The sequence below is a fragment of the Pseudorca crassidens genome, chromosome 10 (assembly GCF_039906515.1).
Source record: "Pseudorca crassidens isolate mPseCra1 chromosome 10, mPseCra1.hap1, whole genome shotgun sequence".
In the NCBI taxonomy this organism is placed as follows: Eukaryota; Metazoa; Chordata; class Mammalia; order Artiodactyla; family Delphinidae; genus Pseudorca; species Pseudorca crassidens.
This window is the reverse complement of record NC_090305.1, coordinates 62807567-62829545: the sequence shown is the minus strand read 5'-3', so window position 1 is coordinate 62829545 and position 21979 is coordinate 62807567. Positions and strand designations below refer to the sequence as shown.

The following is a 21979-nucleotide window of genomic DNA, read 5'->3' as shown; positions in this document are numbered from 1 at the left end:
GCACATAAAAACATTAGGCATCACTGACGTGTGGTAATCCGTGGTAAATGCCGATGGTTATTGTGTCTACTGAACCTGTGGTTGTCGTCACATTGTATCTGCACTTTCATTGCTTAAGGAACTGACTATTAAAAGGAACACAACTGCCTGTCAATCTGCTGGAAAACAATTTGGAGCCGGGAGGAACCCAGAACACTAACGGCTACATGTTCTCTGAGTGAGAGCTTTTTCACTTGTTCAGTGAAGGGATGGGAATGAAGCACCTGTAAAGTCCATTCTACTGTGAAAATACTCTGTGGGTGAAGGGGTGCTATTTGCTTGTCCAGAGATACACATCTTCTCTAAGAAGGGCCTCAACTGCACTCCAAAAGGAGGCGGGTCAAGGGCTCTGGTGCAGGAGACATTGCCCCACAGCACTTCCCAATCCAGGACGTCTCAGTCCTGGAAGGAGGGGCCAAAAGCATTCCTAAGTCTTGGATCAGGCCTCACGTTTTAAAGCACTTATGTTGTTGACTGCAGCCGTGACTTAGACTGACTGTGTAGGAAGATGGAAGAGTGTCTGCCAGCCCATTTCTGGCAAGATGCTCTGTATAGAAGCCAAAATCACTTGCCTTGGAAACAACTTCTGTGTTAGAGTGGGAGAATTATGGAGCATTGATTTTTTCAATTTAGTTTCGTATTTAAAGTTTTCATACTTCAGTCTTCTGAGAGGACATATGCATAAGATGAAGCAAAGGTAAATTAATACAGTTACGTGCAAATACTTGGACAAACCCTTACAGAAAGATGCCTCATAACATCTCGACGCCATACAAATGTAAACAGAAAAAGCACATACTTCTTGTCAGAAAAGGTCTGGATTTGAATTCAGCTTCAGCACGTTCCGAGTGTCCAGTGCCCGGCACGTCACTTCTCAGAACTTCAGTCTCCTTATCTGTCAAAGGGGCAGTATTTGCCTGATTCACCAGTTGTGCAGACTAAATGAGACGATGTGTGTGAACTGCCAGGCAAAGTCAGTTTTCATCCCTTCTCTCCAGCCGGGGGTAGTGGGGCGTCTGATGATGTGAGGAGTGAGCTTTGGACAGTTCATCAAGACTACTGTTAGAAGTATGAGAGTGGAAACTGTGGGGAGGATTTTCGCTTCGTTTTCAGTTAAGTGTGTCTGGTCTCTTTCTATCCATCCATCCTTCACCTTATTTATTCATATATGTGTGCATTCATTCATTCACTTATTCATCCAGCCCTTTTTTAAATCGAGTATCTTGCAGTGTGCAAGGTGCTGTTGATGCAGAGATGGTTTTGTTTGGAATTTGTATATCTATTACATGAATACAGAGATGGCACCTTGTTTCCCTTAAGCACGCTCTTGTGTGTTGGTGTTTAGATATAAAAACATGACAACATTAAAAACATAAAGCTTAGTTGTGAACTTAGAAGAAGTTTCGTGTTCTACAGATGTCCGGAACTGAATATTTATATATGTGTGTGTGTGTGTGTGTGTGTGTGTGTGTGTGTGTGTGTGTGAACATGTATATATATTTCTGTTAATCACTCATCTATATTAAAAGTAAAAGCACTATTTTCCCATGTGATCTCATTTGTGCATTGTTGACTGCTAATTTTACCAATAAATCTTCATATTTTATACTGGAAACCTACATCTTCATATTCATATTATGTACTGGAAATCTACATCTTCAAAGATCAGTTATTTTAGGTTTATGTTTAAGACTGAGACTAAGTCCAGAAGGATTGTATGTCTAGGCAATTACATGCTATTCTTAAGTTTAAAACGCAGTATTAAAATAGTTTATGGGCAGTATGTGGTGCTGAGAGACTGTTGTTTTAGATTTCTTCTTTAGCTGTGCGTTTAAATTCCTTTCTTGTGCCAGTGCCTGACATTTCACCCGAGTGTGCCACCTGGTGTGTTCAAAATGGCAAAATATTTATTTTCATCCTCCTATAGCTTGCTTCTCCCTGATGAATTTTCAGCTCTTAACTACCATTACAAATCTACTCTGTTTGTTTCACTTTAGAAAAAAACGTTTTAAAAACGGTTTCCAGTGTATTTTGAGCAGTATGAAGAGTTTTTCAGTGGTATACATGATAATATAGCAGCTAAAAAAATGCATGAATTCCAAATGGAAAGACAATGGTATTATGCAGTGAACATTTTAATAAAGACATCGCAGCATGGGAGTCCTCACAACTTTGTTATTCTGGCCTGAAAGTGAGAAGAAACAACTTCTCTGTTCTCCGAGTCTTTTCTGTTGTTGTTAACAACTATTAAGTTGTTGTGGATAATACTTAACATCTGTTCAAGGTCTTTGGTGCCCCTCTTTAAAACTGGATGCAGGTTGATTTTTGCTCATGGCAAAGTCTTGTTTAGATGTTAAACTAATGACAAGATCACTCTGAGGCCTGACTGTGGTGCTGCTTACGAAACCCTTGCTTCAGGGTAAGGCTGCAGGTAAAACATCATCCAGAAGAGCTTTTGCCCTTTCAAAAAATTGTCATGAAACTGGTCCAAGAAGAACTTGGAATTATGCACTGCTTTGGAGCACACTTTAGACTGCTGTAGAATTTCATCATAGTTTTTATGGGAGATGACAGTGTTTGAAGAAGCGTAAAACTTTTCTTATAGTTTTCATTTACTCTGTATCCATTTGATCATTATAACTGCTTGGAGAATCATGTCAAGAATGAATATTCTTGAGTCATTTTGATACAGACATTTTTTAGTTTTGAGAACAAAAGAAGACAGGTGTACTTGCTAGATATGGTAATAAAAAGTCAGTTTGAAAACTCACAATGTTTTAATACCATATCCTTGAAGACACTCTAGGCTTTAGATAATTTATAATAAAATTCATACTTGCAATTACTTTGAGATGCAGGGTAACAATTTGATAAAGTATTTTATGTACAAGTACGAATTTAGCAGAAATTATTCTTTATAATTTTTCCTTCATGTCTTCCCATAAGTCCCCCAAGTGGACATGTTACATATTAAATTTTGTTTTATTGAATTGATTAGTATTACGACCCAGTTGGATTTCACCTTATTTGTATACAGATTTTGGATCCCAGAAGCCTCTAAGTGAACTTATTTTGGATGAATTCTTATACATTCCTTAAGACCTTTTTATGGATGCCACATAACTCTGAATCGCATTAAAGAAACAAAAGCATTTTACAGAACTAAATGTGATTTCTCTTAATTTAAACTTTGCATTTTTCCCATTTGGAGCTACTTAATGATTTGCTGTTTTGTCCCCTCATGCACCTTCCCCAAATCAGTATAGCTTTATGTTTACTTAATTATAGCAATTAAGAATAGTTTTAGGGGGACTTCCCTGGCAGTCTAGTGGTTGAGACTTCGCCTTCCAGTGCAGGGGGTGCGGGTTCAATCCCTGGTTGGGGAGCTAAGATCCCACATGCCTCGCGGCCAAAAAACCAAAACATACAACAGAATATTGTAACAAATTCAATAAAGACTTTAAAAATGGTCCACATCAAAAAAAAATCTTAAAAAAAAAAAAGAATAGTTTTAGGATCGCAACTCTTTGCTCTTCCTAGTAGATATTTATATCAGTCAGGGTCAATTGGAGAAACAGAACCAATAGGGGATATATACTGAGATTTATTGCAAAGACCTAGAACGTGATTATGAGAGCTGGATAGGCAAGTCCAAAATCCATATGGCAGATCATCATGAAGGGCAAGCTAGAGCTCTCATGCATAAGCTGAAGCTGCTGTCCACAGGCAGAATTTCTTTCTCAGGGAAGCCTCAGTTCTGCTGTTAAGGCCTTACAATGGATTGAATCAAGCCCACCCGGATCGTCTAAAATATTCTCCCTTACTTAAAGTCAACTGATTACTGGACTTAGTCACATCTACAAAATACCTCCACAGTGACACCTGTGAAGTTTGAATAACTGGAGACTATAGCCTCGCCAAGGTGACACATAACATGGACCATCACAATATTTAAGTAAAAACATTTCAAATTCAAGAAAATTAATATAGATTTATGTGCTGTTGTATTTGTTTGATATCAGTTGAATCCAGTTGTTCCTCTAGTGTTGCAATGAAATGCACATCGTGAAAGTAAATATTCAAGTCCCTCCTGTGCTGGCTGAAGGAAGGGCATTAGCGGGGTGATGTAGGTGGTTGTCACGGAGATTCTCTGCCCTGCGGCCAAGGCAGGCAGGCAGTTGGGTAATTACAGGATTTCAAGGTAAGTTCACCCCAGTATGTTCTATCTTCTCTCTAGCTCCTCAGAACTAGCCTTTCTGAAGGGCTCTGTCTAATAGAGAGCTTTCCTTTGCTGTTCAGTGTGTCTGCTGCTGAATGATTATCTAAAACAGCCCGGCTTAAACCCGGAAGCTTTGGAAACCAGGGGAGGGCACCCTGAGTTTTAGCAAGAATACCTATGAAGTTGCCAGAAAAGGGGGATTACAGATACTGTGCTTTTGAAAACATTGAATGACTACTGCATTTGTTTGCTTCTGCTCTACCTCTAAGAAAAAAAGCTTCTTGAAGGCACTGACTCTACATCCTCAGAGCATGTGTATAGCATAGGTATCAATCTGGGTCCCAGCAGGAAGCAGTGTGCTCAAATTAGGATAATTTGAGGAAGGGTTAACAAAAGGGCCTATTTATAAAGGAGTGGGCTCTAGGGAAACCCCAAATGACATTGTATGGTACGCAGTCACCATTGTGGTCCCCAGTCTGGGATTAGGGGAGGAGAGGTACTGGAAGTCTGAAGACAAAGCCTGGGATGGAGGGGTGCCCTCATAGGTGCTGAGATCTCTGGTTAAGCGATGAAACCAGTCCTCTGGAGAAGGAGCTGGGGGACAGGAATACCCTGACCCTGAAAATATATCTCACTCTCCCTCTGATCACCTGCCCGGGTTCCCCATTGACTGAACCCACCAAAAATCAGAGAGCCACGATGTCTGCTAATGTGGTCCCTCCAAGTTAGTCACCTGGTGGGCACAGTGGAGGGTGGATCTGGAGGGGCAAGCCCTGCATTAATGTTGTAAAGAGCTCCAAGTACGTGAACTTGAGCAAGTGGTGTAATTTCTCTGAGTCTCAGTTTTCTCATTTTAAAATAGGTTAATCATAGTTACCTGGCTAAGTTAGTTTAGGGGCAGAGAGTACATATAAACTTCCTTTAACATTAGGTGGCATTTAATGTAACAGCTGCTATTGTTTATTATTATAATCGACACCATTATTATAATTGTTATCTCAATTAACTCATAACATAGACATGAGGTTCACATGCCAGTAAGGAAAGAGGTAAGATATTCAAGAAGCATTTTAAACCGTTTTAGAATGACTATAATATCTTACATAGAATATGTATTTATATATACTATATGCTTTAACCTAAACTCTGATAATAAGACAAAACTCCCATCTCCTCTAGGTGCTTCTTATGACCATACATTTTCACTTTTCCCTACCTATCTGCCGGGAATAAAAAAGAACATTAGTAAACTACCCTAATTTGAGTTCCATTCCCCTCCTACCTACCTCATGGTAGAGAATTTAAATGGCCCCCAAATTTGGAATCAGTGGGAAAAAATTGAGACTAATGCATGTTGTCTGACTTCGCTGTTGCTACCTTTTGATGTGATTTCATAAAAAAACGTATTAGGCAGGTAATAATAGCATTGGGATATAATAAATGTGCCCCACATATGTAATTTCTCTTCTCTATGGTATTTAGGATTATAAAAAAGGATTTATAGATATAGTAGTACAGATAATAGTGCATGTATAGATAGTATAGGTTACTATGCTTTGTATATAAGTATGATTTAGATCATAAGTCAAATAGAAATCCACATGGAAACATCTTAAAAATTCATCCATTGTCTTTACAACAAAGAAATATGTACCATCAAGGTTCCGGGGATACCAGCAATAGCATGCTGATTTTTAAAGAAATTCTTACTCATTCCTTATGGCAAGCATTCTGTGCTGTCTGCACGGATGAGGCTCCTGGCTGTGAATAAAACTAGGTTGGAGGTTCAGCGACAGTTTATCATATTACACCTATGAATAATTCATGAGTCATCTGTTGACCATAAAGCCAGTTAAGGAATTCTAATAAATGCATGATTTCTACTTCCTGGGGTAAAGCAGCATTGGCATTTACAACCTTCCTGAACAATAAAATGCCAGTAAAACTATAACTGACGGTTACGGGTCTCTGCTCTTCCTAAGCATTAATCACCTCAAAGCACAATATCAGCGATCTGCATTTCTGGGACTGTTACCTACAAAATGCTAAGCAACATGTTAAACTTCAGTTACTTCTTATAATATCTTATATTCACATGAGCAAGACTTAATGACTCACAAGGCAATCGGATATTCACCCTGGAATTTTCTCTTCCAGTGACAATAATTATTAACAACACTAATTTCTGAGGTAGTAATTTTTGGCAGTTTAGTTCTTATTCAGAATGTACTGAAGATGTGATTATTATTAGTACCGCTGTCTTTCCCGGCATGTAATTATACCCATATTAACTTCTTTTTTGGGGGGTGAAAATAGCGCCATATCAGCAGAGGGATATGATTTTCAAGTATCACCAATATAAAATGATTTTAACATAGAGTTGAACTTGAACTGTGATGATTCTGAGTTACTTTAAAAAATCATGAATATTGCCTTTTATGACATCCTGATCATGCAGGAAAAAAGGAAATTAATATATTTTTTAAAGTATCAAACCTGAGACAGATTTTTGTTATTTTGATATTTTAGTTTTGAACATTCTCTCTCATTTTTGGACATAGGCGTGTGCTCTGATTATCTTTTCACAGATGAAAATGAAGCTCACATGAATGGATTGGGAAATAGAGATGTGTGTTGTGCAAACCTCAGGGCTTGCTACTAACCTTCCAGTCACTTCTCCATCCTCCCCTCAGTTTTTTCTTCTGAAATGGCAGAATGGACCCTTCCTTTCATAGCAGCAGTAGAGCTAGATTCCATTGGTGAGACATCTCCTGTGGACCAGAAAAAAAATTCACACCCTGCAAATCTTGATTTTATCTCTCCTTTCAACTAACTTGAGGAATGTGACTCTGTTTATTGGACTGTCTTGATATTTTGAAAGTAAAGATAATCAAATACATATGTAGCAAGACTTGGATTTTGTAAATAAATAGAGAATGTGTATATATATATACATATATATATGTGAGTTTGTATCGATTTTAAAAGTTCTGGAGGGAATATTGCTAAATATTGAAAATGATTATCTCTAAGTTCGATTTTGCCTGGATAAGGGTACTGATATAAAAGGCACTGAACAGGTAGCATCTCAGTTTGAGACATTAAGGTTAAAAGTGGGTGATGTGCACTGTGGCTTTGGGGGCATCTGCACTACGATGTTTGGCTGAAGTCTCGCACAGCAGGCTGTTTTATCTGCCTGTCATCAGGTGGTCTTGGGGCTTTGCAAGTGAGCTACAACCCCTCCCTGATTAAATGCATCTTGTCTCTCTTATGTTGTAAAAATAACCATGGACTCTGTGTTCTGCCTAGGATTTATGAATCCTCAATGCCATATGTTTGTGTTGACGTAAACAGTCTTCCCAGAAATTTGGCACAAGCCTGGCCATGTGCTGACTGGGAACAGGGCTTCTTAGACACCACCAAGAAATCAATTCCAGCTCCAGCCTGATCACATCATCCTATTTGAGTTTAGTGCTGTAATCTTCAAGTGGGTAGCTCTGTAATCTTGTCAAAGGCATTTATTTGGAAGAAAAATGCTTTATAACTTTGTGTTTTATTGAACTCTGTATTGAGTTTTTAAAATGTTACCAGAATCCTCACATAAGTCACCCAGATCACCAGCCTCTTTTATGTTCTAAGTTGTAGCATTTTCCCACTTTCAACATGATGTTTGATGTAGGAGTTGCTTATTACCCCATTTTTGAAAAAAGGTGTAAAATAGGAGGAAATTACACAGGGGGAGGAGGAGGCCCTTTACAGAAATGGCCCATGGGTTCACTGGAGACATCAGTGCTGACTGCTGAATGTAAACAAACTCAATAGCTATATAATACTTAAGCCCTAAATTTTTTCATATACCATGTGTGGAGAACTCGACCCAGATGTTTTTAATGAGTCTGTCCCTCTTGGGATTTGCAGTGTTTAGTAATTAATACTAAGCAACTAGCTTGCCCAAAATGGTCAGTGAACAACCTTTTTTCACACATTCTGCTAGAGGATGCGGGCAACATTTGATTTCGTGGCATTTCATAGGTAATTTTTAAATGCCAAGTAAATTGGCAATTGATTATATTTTCCAATGAACACAGCCACCACTAAAATACTTTGTCACCTCTAGTTAGCATCAACATGATATTTTCATAATGAAAATTAACGTCAATGGTGAAAAGATTTTTACAAGATCTGTGTAAAGACTTTGGTGAATGCAGATCACTGTGGTTGTTGCTGAGGAAACAAAAGTGAACACAGGAGTTCACAGTCCAGTGAAAGCAGAAATTAGGCAAAGAATCACAGAAAGAAGTGCAAAATTACAACTCTGGCACGGGTTATGGAGGAGAAGGGTCATCGTGCTGCTTAAGACCAGTTCTCTAGGAGCAGAGCCTGAGGCAGAGATTTGATGCCCATGATTTGTTGGGGAGGGTGCTCTTGGGAGAAGTGGGTGTCCAAATCAGGCTGAGGCAGGGAAGGGTGAGGTCTCAGCTGGACTGAGTGTCAGCCTGATCCCACAGGGGCTCTGGAGCATGAGTTGCACCAGAGTTTCCCCACCTTAAGGCAAGAGGCTGTTGTCTTGCAGCCTCCTTGATCCCACACTAGTCAGACATTAACCAGGGTCTGACCTGGGCTGGATGGGTATGGCCCCTGGACAAGGGGATTCTGTAAGGCCAAGGGCAAATGTTCCAGAGAAGAAGGGCAGCAACTAAGAGAATTAGTACATTGAGTAATGGGGGGCCACTACAGATGCTGAGAGAACATATGATACAATGTTCTTCTTTGTTCTGAACCCTTTGGTGGCCTCCCATCTCACTAGGAATATCTCTCACAAGGACTGTCAAGGCCCATGGGACCTGGTGCCCACTCTGACCTCATGTCCTGGATGTCTTTGGGTCAGTACCCATTGTTCAATGTGATACTCATTGTTTCTCTAGTTAACCTGGCTCTGGCTGGATTTTTAGTTATCTTTTCTATTGAAAATGCAATGTATATTTTGGGCATTACTTTGCATTTCATCACTGTGTGTCGAGGCCCTCAGTTTGGTGGTCATACATTTTTATTCCAAAGACCTGTAAGTGCCCTAGAATTTTGCTTTAAGTTAAAACTTGACATAATGGTATGGCTTTCCTGGCTCCAGAGAAATCCTTTCTCCTTCACCAAACATGATCAGAATTACTGTCTCCATTTGAAATTGGCCCAGGGTTGAAGATAGAAAAATAGAAAAATATTTGAGGTCAAATTTGTGTGTGTGTGTGTGTGTGTGTGTGTGTGTGTGCGCGCGCGTGTGTGTGTGATCTTAGTTCCCCGACCAGGGATTGAACCCAAGCCCTCAGCAGTGAAAGCGCCGAGTCCTAACCACTGGACCGCCAGGGAGTTCCCTCAAAATTTGTTTTTAATTTCACACAAAAAGATGGTGGGATACTGTGGGCTTCCTTACCTGGGCTGTATCCTTATCTGACATTTGCCTTTCTTTCCACGGTTAGGTTTGTCTGTTAGATATCTGCTGTCTGGGCTCTTTTCACAACTTTTTTCAGTATTCATACTTTATTATTTGGTATCTATTCATCTTTTCCTCCTTGCCTTCTTCACCTTTCTGAGTTCTATTTTCAGTTTCCATAATCAAGGGAGGTTATGGGAATCTGGTTCTTTGTCAAAATAAGATGCTGCCTCCTCACTGTTTCTGTTGTTGGGGTCTGGGTGCAGAGACGCCCTCTCGTGAGGGCACACTGTGATCTTTCCTTTGAGATGTTTTGAATTGTTTTCAGTAACAGCCTGGAGGCTAGGTCTGAAACACTGCCAAGCTCCTGAAGAGGCGATTTTATCTGAAAACATTTCTCCAATCACAGGAATGCATGTTGCTTTATAAGACATACATCTAAGGACTAATTTAACGCTGGATGTTAGAACACATCCGCAGATGGATGTATTCCACTGTGGGACCCAGTATGAGGGTCCGCTCTGTGCCAGCCAGGGGCCGGGGTGGGGAGACTTTGGCACATAGGCGGAGCTTGGGAAATATATGTAGGATGAATAAAAGTGAACTGGCTGGGTTGGAAAAGACAAGGATAAACACATGATTATAATTACTGTAGTATGTCTCAGTTAACTCATCTATAAACTAGGAGCCAGACCTATCTTCTGAGAGTATTAAATGAAAGGATGCATAACAGAATGACGAACTTAGTGATGTTAGAGCACTATTTAGTAAAGGTATATACAGCACAGGGAGAAAGTGATTCTGTAGAGAGTAGTGGGTGGACAAGGGTACCCAAGAAAACTTAATAGGTTGGTCCTGAGAGTTGAACAAAGTTTTGTGGGTCTGTCCCCTCCATTCACGATCTGTGTTGGTAGCAACACCCAAGTCTGTTGGTAGCACCACATACGTTTGTGTAGGATGAAAAACTGGACCACCATAGATAGGTTTGATCCCCTAATATTGCTTGACATTTTTTGGAATGGAATAGTCAGTTTTATTACCAAAGGAAATTGACAAAGGAACCACTTACAGCTGCAGTTAAACGTTATTTACAACCACTCAATGGTCTTTATTGTGTTAAACAACAACAATTGCTAATCATTGTATTTCAGAAGCCCAGGGACTGCCAAGTCTCTTGGGAATGGCACAAAATATTTTCATTAAAAATTTAGTAATTTCAACATCATAAAATATCTACCGGGGGACTTCCCTGGTGGCGCAGCGGTTAAGAATCCACCTGCCAATGCAGGGGACACGGGTTCAAGCCCTGGTCCGGGAAGATCCCACATGCCGCGGAGCGCCACAACTACTGAGCCTGCGTTCTAGAGCCCGCAAGCCACAACTACTGAGCCCATGTGCCACAACTACTGAAGCCTGTGCCTAGAGCCTGTGCTCTGCAACAAGAGAAGCCACTGAAATGAGAAGCCTGTGCACCACAACAAAGAGTAGCCCCCGCTTGCTGCAACTAGAGAAAGCCTGCACGCAGCAACAAAGACCCAACGCAACCATAAGTAAATAAATAAATTTATTAAAAAAAAACTACCAGGGACATCTAACCAGTAAATATTATTAATCTTAAAAAAAATACTTTAAAGAAGGGGAGGGATCTTTTTAGTATCTGCTCTAGATACTAAATATTTTCAATTTTTCAATAACTTCAATTCCACTTGTTTGTTGCCTGAATCATGATCCTAATTACTAGGACTTGTTTCCTCTGAAAATGGAATCTTAAAAATACTTTCTATTTTCTGAAGCAAAAATATATCATGGCGTACTGGCAAAAACTCCTCAGGATTATTTACCCAGTAATGTCAAACTCATAGATAAGAGAATATGTCAGCTCCCTTTTCCATAAGTTTGAGTTGTCTAGAATAATATGGAAAAGCATTTATTGTGATGATGAATGGGTAGCAAGTGTTTAACCAAAGATTAGAAATATTGAAAACCTAAAGCAATAACAGAAACTTATTTCTTCAGCAATCCTTTTGAAATTTTACTTTCGATGAGGCTTAATCCATAAACAAATACCATTGCTACGTTTAAACCTGAAATACAGGTTTCTGATATTTGAAAAGGTGGGCCTGGATTACATTTCAGTCTTTATGTGATCCAGTTACTTTACTCCTGCCAGTGCCCATGCAGTATATTGGGCACTAAATTAAACACTGTCAGGAAAATGTGAAATAGTCCTGCAAAAGAAGAAAGAAAATCTAAAACAAAACCAAAGGTAATATTGGTTTCCTTGGTCAAAACTGTGTCCTTTGGTATATGCATATATATTCATACCTTTTTGCTGTATAACAAGATTTTTAATCCTAAAGTTTGAATAATATGAGTTACTGATTAGAAATATTCTCCATCACAAATTATTCAGTTTATTATGTTAGACTATTTTGACTCTACCTATTTTAGTTCCCAAGGTCTCTCCTGCTATGATCACCATGATGCTTGACCTATTCTAATTATTTATTCATTCAATAAATAGCCGACAGCCTGCTACTGGACCCTGTGGGAGGGCTGAGCCTCTTGGGGTGAGCCACCCAGACTAGGCCCTGCCCTCATGGAGGTGATACCCTAGTGGAGGAGACAATTAACAAGTAAACACAGGAATAGATATGTAGAATCATTTGTTACAGATTGTGATAAGGGCTGGGGAAGAAATAATAGAGCTCCAAGATGAACATTAATGAGGACATATTCTCTAGAAAATATTTGAGGACATGAGACTTTATGTCACTTGATTGCCCAATATAAACACCCCATGAGAAATTTAATTTAGAATTAAGTGCCAGGAAATGCTACCTTCTGGTATTGCTATGATGTAAGGCCACATTCTGTGACTAAAGAAATGTTGAAAAACTGAAACCTTACTGAAAGCTTTCAGAGTGTCTTGTCATTCATTCTGATTGTTCTAGTCATCATGACCCAATAGATGACAGAGTGCTAGGTGGTAGGCCTTTTCCCATTTCTAAGTAAAGGGCTGCCCTCTAGTGGACTCTGAATAAATGTTAATTGAGGATAATAGGTTACAAAATATAACACCTGCAGCCAAATGGCAAACTGTATGAAGCTTGGTCTGTCTAAGCTTCAGTCTCAGCAAGCTTCTGGTGACTTCCAGAGACAAACTCCTATAACCAGTTGTCCTCAGAATATATGTCCCTATTCCCTTGAGGCTTAGGTTTTAGAACCAGATGGAAACTTAGAAAGATCTCTGCTCCAACTTCTCATTTTTAGAGAAGATACTCAGAATTCAGACAGCAGAATTCAGAGACGTGAAGTGACTTGTTCATTGTCCCATGGTGAATGAAGAGAACTAAACTGTAAACATGGGTTCTCTCTCTATAAGTATCTCTCACTTATTTGATCACATTTATTACTATTTTTACTACTTTCCTACATCTCTCCCCTTTGCTCATTTTTCCCTAGCCTCTTTGTTCTCTGTTTCTCCAGAACATCATGCAGGCCTCCCACTCTAGGATCTTTGCACTGGCTGTTCCCTCTGCCTACCACACTCTTCCCTGCACTGCCTTCAAGTCTTTGCTCAAATGCCACCTTCTCACTCAGACCACCTTATTTAATACGCAGGCTCCCACCACCAGCACTACAGATCTCCCTTTACCCTGATCAAGTTTTTCTTTCTTCCATAGTAATTATCACCTTCTATCATACAATATAATTTACATATTCATTATGTAATATAATGAATATAAGTGCCTGAGCACAGAGATCTTTGTCTCTTTTGCTCACTGACATACTCCATGTGCCTAGGACAGTACATTAGTACATAGTACAACAGGGACTCAGTTAATGTGGGTTGGATTAATTAACCTTCCAAAATGAATGTGTTACCTAATGGAAGGGCCACTTGCTCCAGCAGGGAAATTCAACTCTCTGTGAAGGCTGAGGGAAGTTGAACAAATTTCCTATGCTTCATGAAAGACCAGGCCATTGCTGCCTTAACTCTGCCCACCACCCAGTGCTGCCATCACGATTAGCCCAAGAGACCAGTTTCAAGAAGGAGGCTGAAATTAGAACTCCTTATCCATTCTCCTCTAAGAGGCCTCCAGGACCCATCAAGCCTCTTATTGCCCTATACCCTCCTCATTCCCACGAGCCAAGCCTCCTCTGTGGACTTTCTCCCCATGCAGTGCAGTTCAGCCTCATCTCTGCCTCCACCTCTACCACCCCAGCTCCCCAAACCCTTCTGCTCTCTGCCCCCTGGGGCTCACCACCATCGTCAACAGAGCCCCCCCATCCTCAGCCTCTTCTCTGAAAGTTGCCATTGTACTCTTGCTCTGAAGTATGCCTCTCCCCCAAAGACACCAATCATAAAGCTTTTTCAAATCGTGGCTGTTTCTTCCCTTCCCTGTTGTAATTCTGGGCCTGCTCCAGACCAGAACCTTGGGTCCTTTGAAGCACTTGCCATCTGAATATAATACCCACCACCCATCCTTGTTCCGGCCATCTGTCAACCTTGTAGCCAGCCCCCCTCATTCACAGAACATTTTATTACCTGGACATCCATCTTAGTCTCACTCACTATTCCTGTCATCCCTTCTACTCCTTTTTGGTGACTTCAGCATCCCTGCAGTGACCCACCCAGCATCCTAGTCTCTCAATCCTCTGCCTTCCATTAATCTTCCTATCCATGGCCCTTCTCTAGCCCTTGTCATCCTCAACATTGGCCAGCCTCCAAATTCTTGACCACAAGCATCCTAGTCTCTAACCACTGCTTTCTGTCTTCTTCTCATGGCTCCTCTTCAATAATTCTTCATCACTGGGATCTAGTGACTTCCACTTTTTTATTGTCAAGGCCCCCTCCTGTCCTGACCTCACCTTTACTTAGCTTGGGCTGCATGAGTTAATCCATTTCTTTGCATTCATCTTCAGTCCTTTTGCCTCTGCTTCTTCAGCCATACTCACCTGGTTAAACTCCAGTCTTCCTCTCAACCTCCCCTTGCACCTGAGCAGCTGAGTGTGGATGGAGGGACATGTACCACTGTGCTGACTGTCACTCCTCCATCATTTCCCTAGTCAGTCTTCCACTCTCCAAGATGTCAATTATTCATACCTTGTCCTCACTCCACAACCCTCCTCACTCCTGTCACCTCCTCATTCTCAGCTAATTAAACCTTTTCTTTTCTTTTTTGGTCAGATGACAAACAATATTTATTTATTTCAAACTAAGAATAAAGTTACACGTTTTATTAATAGAGGAGTCCCATCCTCCCAGGCATGGTGGCCTATTAATAATAATGAGCCAGGGGCTTCCCTGGTGGCGCAGTGGTTGAGAGTCCGCCTGCCGATGCAGGGGACACGGGTTCGTGCCCCAGTCCGGGAAGATCCCACATGCTGCGGAGCGGCTGGGCCCGTGAGCCATGGCCACTGAGCCTGTGCGTCCGGAGCCTGTGCTCCGCAACGGGAGAGGCCACAACAGTGAGAGGCCCGCGTACCGCAAAAATAATAATAATAATAATGAGCCAGTAATTGAAATTTCAACTGGAAGTAAACTGGCCCTAAGAGAAAAGTCAGCCAGCCACCACTCATTTATCCCCTCCTCTACTCAGTGTTTTAACAGAGAAATTAAGGCTTAAGTCACATTAGTCTAATCTTTGCCCCTCTTTGAAGATGAGCAGCTTCCATTTTAAAGAGAGTAGGAGCTACTCTCTAGCCAAAGATAAACACTGTTAACATTTTGATCTTTATTTTTCCAAGGGTTTTTAAAAATTAAATCTTTTCTTAATTCAGTAAGAAAACAGAAACAATTGAAAGCAAACAACTTCATCTTTCCACCACCAAATATGCTCTATCTTCCTTCTAAGAGCAGATGACTAGACATTAAGTGTGGGCAGATGCAGTAATCCCAGCATTTCAGGGCATGAGAGGGGTGGGCACAGCAGGCCTGATCCTTTGGGTTATAAGACTTATTCCACTTAGTGCTAACTCCACTTAGCCTTCAAGATTGTCAACCTTCCAGTTACTTTCTTTACCATGATTTCAGACATCATTTTGGGTGCTGGGAAAACTGGACAGCTACACGTAAAGGAATGAAATTAGAACTTTCTTTAATACCATACACAAAAATAAACTCAAAATGGATTAAAGACCTAAATGTAAGACCTGATACTATAAAACTCTTAGAAGAAAATATAGGCAGAACACTCTTTGACATAAATTGCAGCAATATCTTTTTTGATCCATCTCCTAGAGTAATGGAAATAAAAACAAAAATAAACAAATGGGACCTAATGAAACTCAAAAGCTTTTGCACAGCAAAGGAAACTATAAACAAAATGAAGAGACAACCCACAGAATAGGAGAAAATATTTGCAAGTGACGAGACCGACAAGGGATTAATATCCAAAATTTACAAACAGCTCATGCAACTCAATATCAAAAAAAACAAACAACCCAATCAAAAAATGAGCAGAAGGCCTAAACAGACATTTCTCAAAAGAAGACATAACAGATGGCCAAGAGGCACATGAAAAGATGCTCAACATTGCTGATTATTAGAGAAATGCAAATCAAAATTACAATGGGGTGTCACCTCACACCAGTCAGAATGGCCATCATCAGAAAGTATAATAAATGCTGGAAAGGGTGTGGAAAAAAGGGAACTCTCTTACACTGTTAGTGGGAATGTAAACTGGTACAGTCACTATGGAGAACAGTATGGAGGTTCCTTAAAAAACTAAAAATAGAGCTACCATATGATCTAGTAATCCACTTCTGGCCATATATCCAGAGAAAAACATGTTTCAAACGGATACATGCACCCCAATGTTCATTGTAGCACTATTTACAATAGTCAAGACATGGAAGCAACCTAAATGTCCATTGACAGATGAATGGATAAAGAAGATGTGGTACATATATACAATGGGATATTACTCAGCCATTAAAAACAACGAAATAATGCCATTTGCAGCAACATGGATGAACCTAGAGATTATCATACTAAGTGAAGTAAATCAGACAGAGACAAATATCATATGATATCACTTATATGCGGAATCTAAAAAAAATGATAACAAATGAACTTATTTACAAAACAGAAACAGACTCACAGACTTAGAAAACCAACTTATAGTTACCAAAGGGGAAAGGTGTGGGGGGGATAAATTGGGAGTTTGGGATTAACATATACACACTACTATATTTAAAATAGGTAACCAACAAGGACCTACTGTATAGCACGGGGAACTCTGCTCAATATACTGTGACAACCTAAATGGGAAAAGAATTCAAAAAAGAATAGATACATGTATATGTATAACTGAATCACTTTGCTGTACATGTGAAACTAATACAACATTGTTAATCAACTATGCACCAATATAAAATAAAAAAATTTTAAATAATAATAATAATGACATCATTTTGAATCATGTGTCTGCCTGCTTTTAATTTGCCTACTAAGTGGACCTAACAAACTTAATAATTGAAAAGATGACTTTGAGTATAACTTAAAGCATAAACACTTCTTTTATAAGTGTTTATAACTTCAAGTATAAATTTAACTAACTTGACTTCAAGTATAAACACGTCAAACAAAGTGGAATTTCAGACACAGAACTTAAAAATGCAAAAAGAACTTAGAAGTGTAAACTTATAACATAAATAAATGTATACCACTTGCTTACTGCAATCTGAAATATTATCATAAAGACAATTCTGAGTGTTTCCAAGTAAACTGCTGTCGACATTTCACTGTAGAGGTTGTGCCACAAACAGCATCTGCTCTTCCCAGAAAAAGCTCCTTCCTTCCCATGGCATGGCTGACTTGTGTTTTTTTGTTTGTTTGTTTGTTTGTTTGTGGTACGCGGGCCTCTCACTGTTGTGGTCTCTCCCGTTGCGGAGCATAGGCTCCGGACGCGCAGGCTCAGCGGCCATGGCTCATGGGCCTAGCCGCTCTGCGGCATGTGGGATCTTCTCGGACCGGGGCACGAACCCGTGTCCCCTGCATTGGCAGGCGGACTCTTAACCACTGCGCCACCAGGGAAGCCCATGACTTGTGTTTTAAGTTCAAAAGTCAGAGAGTCAAGTAAAAACCCCACACAGACAGCCCCTGGAGTCCCTTCAATCATGCATGAAGCTAGTCTCCAGGCCATGTCACAGGGAGAGTTTCAGTGTATCCTTACACACAGCCTCACCCTGGAGGTACCTGTGGGACTTGAACTTGAAGGTCTGTAAGTTGCTTTCTTTTCCTTCCTTAATTTATTGTGAGTCTTAATTTTGTGAGGTAAAGATCAGATTATAAGCCAAGAAACCTGATGAGACTGTCATAAAGTCTCTCTCGTGTGGCTGGTCACCCCCATAATATCCCTGGGCAGTCCACAGCTATGATGATGGGTCTCCTGCAAGGTTTTCCAGATGGACATTATACACGCTTGTTCATTTTTCCTAATGATGCTCTGAGAATAGAAACAGCAGGTTACGTCCTCCTTTCTCCTACCCTGGATCTGGATACCTGGGAAACATTAGAAGCTCCTGCAATTCAGTCATATTTTTCATAAATTTCTTGTAGGAGCATTTCCCAAAGTGTAGCATGTGGACCATGGCTGGTAGACCAGATGAATGTAGGTGGTGCAGGACTAAACATTTTTTATATTACTAGTTATGTTTTTGTTTTAATGTGTATTAGAAGAAAATTTAACAAACATATCTAGTCCAATATTTCATGGACGTAAATGCTCAGAATTAGTCAAAATGATGATATTTAAGGTTTTGTAGGTGAGATGATTAAAAGAAAACTTTTAAGTTAATAGTAATAACATTGATATACACTTTTGGCAAAAATTGTGAAAGTGGTTGCCTGTAGGCTCACAATGAGAAAGTGATGGGCAGAGGCCTTCAGACATGGTTTCTTAAATGGTAAAGGATATGGAAACTTTTGGAGACAGTTCCATAAATAAATAAATAACTTGGCATAAGCCTATATGGAGAGATATTCTTCTCACTCAAGTTTCTCCCACTGGGAAGTGCAGCTACCAGTGATATTATCCATGCAGAGTGAGGGTTATTTTGCTGTTCTCATTGGGTTTTGCCTCATAAAGAAATGGTAGGAACCACTGAGTTCTTACACTTTCAGAGTCAGAGAATAACCACATAATAACTACAACCAAATTCCTTCAGTCACTCATTCAACAAACACTGCTGAGCACCTTTGTGTGTCAGGCTCTGGGCCAGGTGCTGGGATTAGAGGAGTGAGAAGGCCAGACATCACAAGGTTTTAAGCCTGGGAGTGACTTATTATATCGGCATTTCTGAAAGATCATCCTGGCTCTCCCTGTGACTGGACAGGCAGCAGAACTGGGATAGACCAGAAAAGAGGTGACTGCAATAAGACATGGTGGCTTGGACTAGCCTGGTAGCAGTGGCAATGGAGAGAAATGAGCAGATTCAAGAGGTATTTCAGGGTAGATCCAATAGGCCATGGTGACTGATTGGACATCATGGACGAGAGGAAGAGAAGAGTCCGGGAGAATGCTAGGTTTTTGCCTTCGGAAGCCCCATGCAAGATGATGCCAGGTCTTCAGAGCTCACAGAGAACACACTGCTAGGGGCTCAGTACTACATCCTCTAGGAGGTACTACAGTTTGTGGCTAGTGTGTCAGTCCCTCCTCAAGGGTACAAGTGGTACCTTATTCTTATGCATGAGGCAAAGTTCATTAAAGGCATTTGATCAATGTTGACAAAAGGACTAGATGAGAACTTGAGGCATGAGAGTGCAAGGGTGGTTGACTTATGGTGTAGAGCAGTCCCCTCTGCCCCATTTTAAACTTCATTTTAAGGAAATGATTTTGAAACTGGACTCCATTATTATCCTACCACTATAAAGACCCACAAGCAAACACGACAGAAGCTCCACCCTTCTGCCTCAGGGACATAAGAATATGCTTGGCAACAGGCAGAGCTGAGACCAGGTGAGCAGAAGGATAGAGGGAGATTAAAGCCACTCCAGGCCATATATTAAAGTCAATCAATAGCCATAAACTATTAAAAGAAATATCTAAATCTACATGCGTATATATGTTGATAGGTAATTTCTTTCAATGGCACCATGAAACTAAACTCTAGCATTTACTAGCTGATAAAATGTCACCTCAGTTTTCCAATTAATCCATGTAAGTCATCCAGGTGGCTTACTGACATGAATCTTAACTGATACATAGTTACTTCAGGCAGGTAAATGGCATTTGGAAGCTAAAGAATGTGCAGGAAGAGTAGAATCAGGAAGAGGATGACAAACTGGAACAAGGCAGAGAAGGTGAGAAAGAAACAATGTTGAAGGTAACAGTTGAGAACAACCCATTAGGGTGAAATAAGGCAGCAACCTGTACCAGCATGTTTGTCTTGCTCTGTGTGGGAATTGGTGACCTCTCTCTGAGTGGCAGCCTGTGAGGCATCTTCAAGAACTTTACAGAGAGAGGATATCTCCAGGTGACAGTGGGAGCACAGAAAGAAAATAGGCTTATGAGTGAGACCCTTTTGGGGGCTCCCCAGAGATGATGGGCACACTGAAGACCTGCTTGTGTGTGGGTTGAATCTCTTGGCTCAGGAGTTTGCTGATTCAGAACAACTTGAGAGTTGGAGACCAGAGTTAAGAAATTGGTCTGCTTGAGGCATTGGAAAGCATTGGAAATTTAACGCACTGACTTACAATGATCGCTGTGGATAAAGCATGGTAGAGTAAAGAGAAGGCAATGGTCTGGCTTCCCTTCGTGCACTTGTCTCCATTCCAACAATTTTTGAAGAGTCTATACTTTTGTGGCTAGCTCTGTCTACTCTTTCTCCTCCCATCTTTTGGCACACCCTGATGTGAATGAAGATGCCTCCCCAACCAGGTGAGGTCCGCACTCATTTAGTATTGGGATTATTGTATTCCTATTCCTGTTTCTGAAAAGCTCATACCTCTGGCCACATGGTATAATTCATATTGTTTTTCTGACCTGAAAACTAAGCTTGGAGGGGTGTGTACATGAATAATTTGCCCAGGGCCAGGTCTGCCCAAGTCTGACTGTGATGTTTATGAAATTCCTACTATTCCCATCTGCCATCTTTCCTTTTGGACAATTTTTTTTACTATGCAAAAACTTCAGACAATTTCAGAGAGTATACAGCTCTTCTAGAGCCCTACTTCTTGAAACCCCTTAGGTATCCATGAACATGTTTCAATTCAGTGGATGTCAGTGCAGGCATGTCTGGCTCTGAGTTCCTAAACTTTCTGCTGTACCACCCTGATGTCTTCTCTTCCAAACTTTTAAAGTATTATACTTTTTTACCTTTACCTGAGGGTCTTACACTAGTCAAAGGAACCAGCAAAATGTTAGAGACTATATATTTGATAGAACTTAGAGCCACAAAGCAGAAGCCTTGTCAGAAAGAAATCTGCAATGTCCAGGATGGGTTTCCACCCTCCGCCATGATGCTGGGACAGGATGAAAGTGGTCTGTGCTGTAGGGCCAGAGTTCCACTGCAGGCCATGGAATCTGGCCCACCCTGTGTTGGGCTCATGCCGGGTCATCCACATCCTGCTTCTTCCTAATCCCCCTTGTTTTGGGAGTTCCGTGTTCATCTGCTTCCGTACGTTGCAGGCTCCTGTCTTATTAATCCACCTCTGTGACCCATAGTACCTGACACAGTGCTATGAGAAAGCCAGTATCAAGTCAATATTTGTTCAATGCATGAAATAACACTTGTTTATGTCTCAGAATTCATTTTACCATCAGGTGTTATTTCTATAATTAATTATGTTCATTCTCTGGCTTCGTTGGCCAATACACCCTCTCTTTGTTCATGGCTCCAATGTCAAAGCAGATGCATGAAATTAATAAGCTAGAACAATCATGGTTTTCAAAGTGATACAGATGAGAGTATTAAAACATAGAAAATAGGCTTCATAGGCAGGTGATCTGAAACAATGTGATTTGACTTCATGGGCATCAAAATGAAATATTTCGTGACGGGATCATAGCAGCGTGGCTCCTCACAGCTAATGGCCCAGGTTTGAGTATGCCAGTGGTGTTGGACACATGTCATACTCATCTGCTGAGTATCTTGACTATATTTTGCAACACAGTATGTGTAATATCGTGTAATACGTTGCAAATCTCCTTTGTAATTGAGTCTATAGCGGCGAAACAGACATTAAACAAAATATACTAAAATGTAAATATAATGTACATACACACATTTATAATTAGAAATTGTGAAATGTTTGTCAAGGAGAAAACTTAAGTGCTATGAGA

General features: G+C 40.4%; 1 protein-coding gene and 1 long non-coding RNA gene across 6 annotated transcripts in view; one reads left to right on the top strand and one right to left on the bottom strand.

Moving 5' to 3' along the window:
• The window catches only part of LOC137232318 (uncharacterized), a 557085-nt gene that overhangs the window by 280437 nt on the left and 254669 nt on the right, over positions 1 to 21979 (bottom strand). For both annotated transcript variants that reach the window (XR_010946964.1, XR_010946963.1), the window contains exon 3: positions 6922 to 7029. This is a non-coding gene — a long non-coding RNA (uncharacterized lncRNA). The remainder of the gene's footprint in view (positions 1 to 6921; positions 7030 to 21979) is intronic.
• Positions 1 to 21979, top strand: part of MYRIP (myosin VIIA and Rab interacting protein) — a 221280-nt gene that overhangs the window by 68932 nt on the left and 130369 nt on the right. The window lies entirely within an intron of this gene.